The following is a 9,476-nucleotide window of genomic DNA, read 5'->3' as shown; positions in this document are numbered from 1 at the left end:
TGATATGTTGTGGGGTTGTTAACCAATGTCATAAAACAACATGTGTACTTCTGTTTCATGAGAAACTATTTGTTCTGTAAGCCTTCACCTGAAGTACAATTAAAAAAGAAAAAAGAAGTTGTGGTACTGATGGATGCAGCAGAGAATAAAAAGATAGATAAGGGAATAATAAACACTATGCCATAAAATTTGAAAGCAGACAAATCACACACACAGATGCACACAAACACACACACATGTACTTGGACCACCTGAAACAAAAGTTTCACAAACAATACTTGCACTTTCTATGCACTACGTACTCTTAATATTTTCTTTTTTTCTGCTCTTTCCTCTTCTACTAAAAAATGCTGAACACAACTAACTCCACGATTTCAATACATGTTAATGAGAATAAAGTTAAAAGAATGTAGGGTGGAAAAATAAAGAAAATCCAATTATTCCAATAGAAGACATAAAAGGATAAAAAGAAACAACCAAAAAGCATGGTAAATAGAAATCACGAAACAAAATGTCAAAAATTAATGAAAATATCAGCAATAAGCATAATAAATACAATTTAACTCTGATTAAAACTGAAATTATTAGATTGATTTTTTTTTAAGTCCAACTATGTTTATATACATACTTAATGAAAAGTTGAACCCCTCGCCAAAAAACTACACCAGACAAAAACGCAACAGATGAAAGCTGGTATAATTACATTAATAACAGATGAAATAATCTAATGTAAAAAGGCATTATTAAGGATAAAGAAAGTCAATATATAATGATAAAAGGGATACTTCACCAAAACATACAATCATTCGAAATTTATATGAGGTTAATGACATCATCTCAAAATATTTTAAGCAAAAATTAGAAACTGTGAGATGTTGAAGATCCAAAATCACGGTGATAAATTTTGACATATTTCTTCAGCTGTCAATAAGTCAAGCAGACAAAATATGAGTAAGGATATAGAGGATTTGAACAGCACAATAGGTTTGATCTAATAAATACATACCCATTGATTAAAGCATCCACACTCTTCTCTACTACACACAGACTATTTAAAATACTGTCAATGAACCAGGCCACAAAGTAAATCTCAGTGCTAAAAAATTGATATCATGTGGACCTCAATTAAAAAAAATTAGCTAAACAAACAAAAAAACAAATCAGTGAGCTAAATAACTGATGTACGAAGTTAGACAAGGAAAACTAGAGTATGCTCAAAGAAAGTACAGAGAAGAAAAATAATAAAGACAAGAGGAAAAGAGATGGTTGTATGGTAAGGCTAAATTAATTTTGTAAAATATATTTGATTATTGCCATTGTAGTATTTCTAATTATTTTGTTTATTAATTCACTTACCCATGTCACTCAAGAAAAATATACTAATCCTCGATTCAGGGATGAAATTATTTCTAAAAGCTAGGTATCTATCTGGTCAATAATTATTTACATTGTTATATACTGTGGGCAAAGCACTGCCCTAGGTGGTGGTATGGAATGGTAATATTTATAGTCCAATAAGGGAGGTAAGATGAGTATATAAATGATACAAAATATAAAGTAATAAATTCCATATATTTCTCTGGAAATTCAGAGGAGGGAGAGGGAAATTCTGATCTGGGATTAGGGAGGAGGTAGCCTTGAAATGTAAGTAGGATTTGAATATGCATGGATAGGAGAAAAGGCAGGAGAACAGTTACAAATTCAAGGCAGGCAACGTAATGTAAAGCATCACGAACATGAACAGTGAATGGTTCTGGTTAGAACACAGCCTAAAGAAGAAGGGAAGGCTGCAAAGGTGGATTGGGGCTGTAAATGCTAGGCTAAAGTTAGACTTTATTCCATAGGTGGTAGATGGCTGGGTATGGGGGTTATCACTGAAGTTTTTCTGTTTTGTTTTGTTTTAGCAGGAGTAGTGATAAATAGGCTCCGGGAAAATTGTTTAGGGGCCTATTTCTGTAGGCAAAGCCGGGGTTAAGAAAGTCTGAGTTAGTATAACTACAGTAAGAACAGAGCGATGAGAGAGAGAGACAGAGAAGAAAGGCAGATTTAGGATGTGATAACTGGAGAAGGGGGCAATAATAGAGTCAAATGAGTTTAGGATTATTCAGTGGCAAGAAAGTTGGGATGTCATTAACCAAAACAGAGAGTGCAGGTCATAGTATGAGTTGGGACAGAAAATGAGTTCATCATCATTAGCTATTACTATTCTAGCAGTAGCACTGTATTAGAAATGTGGCCCTAAGATCATTGGAGAGCAATTCTTTTTATAAAATGCTGTCTATTTTAAAATAAATGTGCATTCCTTCATTGAATCCTCAGTCATTACATCCCTTCCTATTCTCTCAGTCTCTTTTATGTCCCTGCTAGCTTCACTTTCTTTCAGGGTATTGAATAACTCCAGGGTATACCATTCACATTGCAAAGAAGGTACCAATCCCACAGAATCTCCTGCTATTATGCAATATGGTGACCCTGCTTCTTTTCCTATCCATCATAAACTCTCAGCCATGATTTCAAGTATTCTGTAATTACTACCCACTACCCATCTGTCAGCCGTACTGCGGCGGCTTACATGTTGCTATGGTGCTGGAAGCTCTGTTATCGGTTATTTCAAATACTAGCAGCGTCACCGACAGTGGACAGGTTTCAGCAGAGATTCCAGAGTAAGATAAACTAGGAAGAAAAGCCTGGCAATCTACTACTTCGCCAATGAAACCCTATGGATCACAACAGAATATTATCTGATATGGTGCTGGAAAATGAGCTCCGTAGGCAAGAAGGCACTCAAAATACACCGTGGCCGCCAACAACGGACTTGAGCACACCAATTATCGTGAAGATGACCTGGTAACTTTTCATTCTGTTGTACATGGGGTCGTCATGAGTCGGAGACAACTTGACAGCAACTAACAACATGTTACTCGTAAAGTTTGATATCAGGAAGAAATCAGGAGTATTCCTAAACCTAGTTTGGTTTAGGAATTATCTTTCATTGGTTAACTTTTTGAAAACATGCTAAAAATATTCACGGTACAAAAGCAGGGTAACAACCTAGGATTCTTCCCATTTCAGCAATTCTCCAAATTTCAGTACTCTTAATTATTTCTTTCAATTTTTTCATTCATGTATAACAGACCAGTTCTATTCTGCACACTTGAAGTCGCCATGAATCAGAATCGAATCCATGGCAACTAACGACATAACAGACATATAGTAAACAGACAAATACTAAGTATGCAGCTTGATGGAGCAAGTACTCTGATCACAATGCAATTAAATTCAATATAAATAGGAAAAAGACAACAAAAATCCCTATGTTAAGAAGAAAGTATACTTGCACTATAAACTTTCACCTAGAGCACAATAAAATTATTAAAAAAAGAAAGTATAATGGGAAAATTTGCTTTAAACTTAAAAGTAAACACCAGTATAAAATTTGTAAGATGCAGCTGAAGCATATTTGGAAATTTTTATTGGTAAATACTGTGTATTAGAAAATAAAGCTAAAAATCAATGAGCTGAAGAACAAAGTTAAAGATTCATACTGCCTGATTTTAAGACTTGTTATAGAGCTATAGTTATCAAGACTGTTTGGTATTGGCAAAAAGATAGACACATAAATCAGTGGAATAGAATAATCATTAAGACCCACACTTATACGGTCAATTGATTTTTGACAAAGTGGCAAAGGCAATTCAGCAGAGAAAGAATAGTATTTTCACTCATGTAATCACCACCTAGATCAAGACATAAAACGTTAACATCTCTGAATTATTAAATGCTTTTGTTCTGATAAGTATTTTAGTTTCATTTTATGAATGCCACATGCCATATCCCTTTAAAAAGGATTCAGAATGAATATGTTACAAGGTTAAGTGAATCTCGGAGTTGTACTTAAAGGCTATTTTTTTTTTCTAGATTTATGACCTTTGTCAAGTCACTTAATTTCTCATTTCGCCCTTATTTTCTCTAATTCCTACCCCTTTTCCCTAAGGTTTTTATGAGAATGAAATAGAAAACCATCAATCAAGAATAGGGTTGCCAAAGAAACTTTCTGGAGTGGTGGAAATGTTCTGTATCTTGATGTGGTCGTGGTGATTTCACAGGTGTAAACATTTGTCAAAATTCATCAATTGTGCAGTGTAATTGAATGTAGTTTATTATGCAAAAATTCTCAGTAAAAAGATTTAAAAAATTAAAAAAGAATATTGTCTAGGCACATGTGGGCATAAAATTGTTTGTTTCTCCATCCTTTTCCTTTACATATCCACTTGGGAGGAAAAATACCTAATCACTATTATCCATATGAAACCCCCTCAAAACTTCTTGAGATAATTACAAGGTTATTCCTCTGACTCTTCTCCTCCAGATTTAAACCCCAATTTCTGTTACTTTTCCTATTTTATTTTTGAAATTTTATTTTTCTATCCTTTTATTTAGTAAGATCTTAAATCTAGATTAAGTTAAAGAACAAAAACAGAGTATTTCACACATGTGCTAAAAAATAACTTGAGGTTCCTTAGATGCTCCTCTCTCCTCTAACATCCATGGGCCTCAGGGGGAGTACTATGTTGCTAACTCATGTACTGAAAGAGGGGTATTCTATCCCCTTTAATCTTACTCAAACTCAGACTCACAGGAAGCCAGCTGTACAAACATTATTTTGAAGTCTCTTAGTGATCACTGGTCATATCTATACTCCCAAAGTGAATCATATTATTTACAACAATAGTGACTAAGACATGCTCCTTTTTTTTAATTTGCTGCCACCATTTGAAAAATTTGTCTTCATTTTCTTTCTGATATATCAAACTTAAGTTTTGGTACCAACGAAGTTATGCATCTATGCATTCTAAACTCAAAGCAAAATATCTCACAGTGGGCTATTTTACATTAGCAAATCCTCTGTTTTGCCAGCAATATTAAACACAGATTGTCTTGCCTAAATTGCTAAAATTATAGAGTTCATGAAAGTGGATTATAAAAATCCATTTTAATCCACTAGAAACTACTACTACCAACTTTCAAAATAAACGCTTTGGCAAGTGAGATTTTGATTTGTTACTTCGCTTTGTTTTAAAAATAAAATTTTGTTCTATATAAAAATAAACACTATTCCTCACACTTCATCTTACACTCTTTGTTCACTTCTTATCATTTCTCAAAGAAGTTAGTAGATGATAAAAAATAAAATTACCCCCTCCCCTGAGTCCATTTCACTCACCTACAAAACGGGCTGGGAATAGTAGGTATCACATAACAAATTCCCCCATTCAGGCAAAATGATCTGTGACTGGGACCACAGGGTTCTTCGTGATCTAAAACACACATACACACACACACACATATATGAAATACAGAAAGGCAAACTAAAGCTTTTCTAATGCAACAAGGAACAGGGATTACTACTTTAGACCCAAGCAGCAATTCTAAAAATTAGCATGACGAATTGATTCTCAAAATGAAGAACTTAATCTTATTCCTTATTTGAAAAGCAGGGACTTCTATCTCTCTTAGAATGTGACCATTTACAGCTATATAACAGAAACAGGCAATCTCTATATTAGTTCAAAAAGAGACGATCAGGATCCTGGAATAAACAGCAGCCTTTCTCATTTAGTACAGAGCTTCTGAAGTTTTGCTTAGAGCAACTAATATTTACTGTCTGAACCTCTTTCTTCCTCTCTCAACCCTCCCCACTCCAAGAGTACAGATTCTTGTCTTTTCTGTTAGGTCTCAAATACATTAAAATCTCAGATTGCTGCAGGAAGAAGATTTAGACAATTGAAGTAAATTCTGATTTCAAAAATAATCTCTAAATATTTCTATACATGACAATCTTAACATCAAAAAACAAAAATAAAGGTTGAGTAAGGATATTGTTGATGTGTTGTGAGATTGTTAACCATTGTCATAGGGCAACATGTGTAGTAACTGTTAAATGAGAAACTATTTTGTTCTGTAAGCCTTCATGTTAAGTGAGAATAGTAGCACATGAACTGTGCATGTAGAAATTTTTGAAATGGTGTATCTTTGGCAATGTGTATTTTCACCAAAAAAAAAGGTTGAGAAGTTAGAGGGTTGACATGTTGTGGGGTTATTAACCAATGTCATAAAACAATATGTGTACTACTGCTTCATGAGAAACTATTTGTTCTGTAAGCCTTCACCTGAAGTACAATAAAAATTTTAAAAAAATAAAATTATCTTTCAACATTTTGATTTACAAGCTTTTAGCTAGTAACTGTAAAGACATATCTAAAGTTCTAAAACATTAAAAATTTAAATCATTGCTTGATATACAACCTAAATCTTCAGAATATTAAGAAAAAAAGAACTCCATTTCTCACTTGCTCTCTTTCTTTCTCACTCCTCTTTTTCCATCCTTCCAATCTTCTTTACCTTTGACTTTTCCTTTACTCTTCTCTATGCCTTCCCTCTCTCCCTTAGTGCCTCTCCACCATCCCCTCACCTTTTAAACTCCTTCCTTTCACTTACAGTCACCAAAGCCATTGTATAGATATACTTCCAATAACAACAGTAAAATTAATTAAGTCACTATACTCCTGTTTATGATGAGAAGAGCTAATTATTGAATAGTTTATCTTGCAGCCGTAAAAAGGGAATTATATTGCTTTAAAATTATATATTGTTGTTTCCTGATTGTTTCTGTCTAGAAAATGACCTAGAATCATCTGATGTGAAGAAGAAAATGGCATTACTCCTATTTGACATTCAGTTTGACACTTAAAAAAAAAGTACATTCAGTTTAAAAAAATTATCTAACATTTACCACTAAAATATCAATATCTGTTATTAAGATATCGTTGTTATGAGCCAGATATCTCCACAATTTGAATTTGAAATTTTAAAACTTAATTTTTTACTTTATAATTTAGAAGAATCTGTCTCAACATCATATAACTATAAAACCACATTATAACTATAAAAGTATAAAAATGTAAAGAGGAAAACAGAACTACAAAGAATTTAAGTGCAAAAAAAGAAACTAGATATTTTTCTTTCTCACACAATGCCATGCTTCTTTATAGACAACTTTTAATACTTACAATTTTTCAGAAATAATTTGGCTAACAACTAAAATCCCAATTAACATTATATGACATCAGAAAGTCATCACATCGAGTTTTCCATTGAAAATGGAATGTAAGTTTATCATAGAATGTTTCTTGTGGCTGAAATTAATGTCTGTGTTTTTAACCGGATTATAAGCAGACATGTCTCAACAACCTAGTATTTTACTAGTAAAGAAAATTCATCTAATCTGAATCACTATCTCTGAATCTGTTTCTATTCTAATTTGTTATTTGAGAAGTTGTTATCAGATATAGACTAAGCTATAAGCTGTCAGCTTGTAAAAAGCAGTAAAATGTATAAGTCTAAAATAAAAGTCTTATAAGTGATGGTCTTTCAAAACCAAAATATTTCAGAGTTTTTAAACAATTTCAGAGAGGGAGAAAAATATAGCCTTGTGTTAAATATGCATTGTCGTTATTATTATTATTTGTTCTATTGCTGTAAGACACACATTGATAAAAGTAAAAACTTACAAGAAATTACCTGTTGGCATCTTAACTTTTAAATAGTCTCATTCTTGGTCAAGAGATGAGGGTTGAAACAGCACCTAAAATGGTTTAAAATGAATAATTTAGGAAAGTCCTCTTTTGGGGGCATTATAAAATGCCAAATACTCTAATAGCAATACTTTTTTTAATGTTGCAAATAATTAAGACACTTGTATACTAAAGAAAAAATTCTTTGGTTAGAGCATCTATTTTTTAGATACTACACATCAATAAAAAATCTGAACCAATAAAACTAAAAGATCAACATTAAAAAGTATAAATTTTAAAAAACAAAGAAAACATAAATGCACTAAATACAAATCATTGCCTAACTAGTGTAATGTAATCTTAAATCTCTCTCTGGAGAAAAGTCTAATAAATTTTATTTCTAATTAACACTCTTAAGTAGTTGTATACTATATGTGATTATACCTGAAGGATATGAGTCAGTAAATGAAATTGAATGACCTGAATTGACTTTTTGCTTTTTCATAAAGCCTATTTCTAATCTGACTTTTAAGTAGAATCATGAACTTCCAAATTTTCAGTTTATTGAAAATGACCAAAAACATACTATAGAAAAATCTTTAACAGCATTTAAAATTTTTCCATTTCTATAGAACCTTTAAGACTTTTATAAAAATACTCTCAAGTTTACTGTCCATTGCACATAACATTTACCAATCTAATACTGCTTTTCTTTCAAAAAATGTCTAACATCTGGCAGAGCAAAGACATGCTTAAGTGTGAAGTTATCCACTGTAACAGAAAGAAAGGAATCAAAACACATTTGAAGAGATGGATTTATACTTACAGTATGATTATAAGCTGTCAATTCCATTTTATAAAGGGGACTTACTCCTAACTTAAGCACAAAGACTTCGTAACAGAAATCTGAATTGACAATCTCCTACTAACACAGATGTAATATCAAGGTCTTCTCCCAAAGCCAGCTGTTTTCTTATACAAACACGGAGGGAAGGAGAAAGAGCGAGAGAACATGAAACCTACTTAAATTTAACGTGAAATAATCACTGGCTCACTGTATGAGTTTCTTTTTTTCCAAACAAACAGGGCTTACCTCAAACATCCACACAAAAAATAAATTTTGCTGGATATACACCGTTTCAAATGTTTTTAAAAACTGCAGACTACGGCAGCTGTGCCTTGCATGTTAGAACTGATGTCAGAAATTTGATTTATATGGTTGCAGTGTGGGCGAGGTAGAAACAAAGACCAAGGTGTGCACAGAGGTCAGGCACCGGCCAAGGGAACCACCCCTCAAGTCCACGTGTTCAGAGTTGCAAATGGAGCAGAATTTTATTTAGAAAAGGAGTTGTACTAACCTGGACTCTCAAATCACTGTCCAATTTTTAAAGTTATGAAATAAACCACATTCCTTTGCAGGTCTGAATAATCCAAGAGTGTTTTGTAGGTTTGTAGAGAAAAGGAATTTTAATGGGGAGCTAATTGACAAGTATTCCAACAAGATTTTTTTTAAAAAGGAATTTCCTTACAAACCACATAAAAATTTATATAAATGATGGCTTGAAGAATTTATATAACAGAAAGCATGTAATAACTATAATAGAACACATAACACCATGTTCAATTGGAAATATATATATGAAATGATTATAATTACTGAACTAATACTATTACAAAGCTATAATATATGCATTAAGGAAAGCTATGAGTTTAAGAATCATGATTTTAATATTGACAAAAACAATAATTTTTTGTTTAAATGAGGTACAGGATTCTTCATCATATAATTTTCTAAAGTATGTGAAGCATTTAGATGGTTATCTTTTCTAAAACCACAATTTAGATAATATCACTACTTGATTGACATAAAACACTGAAACTAGTGCATTTTTTTTTTTTTTT

The sequence above is a fragment of the Trichechus manatus genome, unplaced genomic scaffold (genome assembly GCF_000243295.1).
Source record: "Trichechus manatus latirostris isolate Lorelei unplaced genomic scaffold, TriManLat1.0 scaffold00030, whole genome shotgun sequence".
Lineage (NCBI taxonomy): Eukaryota > Metazoa > Chordata > Mammalia > Sirenia > Trichechidae > Trichechus > Trichechus manatus.
This window is presented reverse-complemented; position numbering follows the sequence as displayed.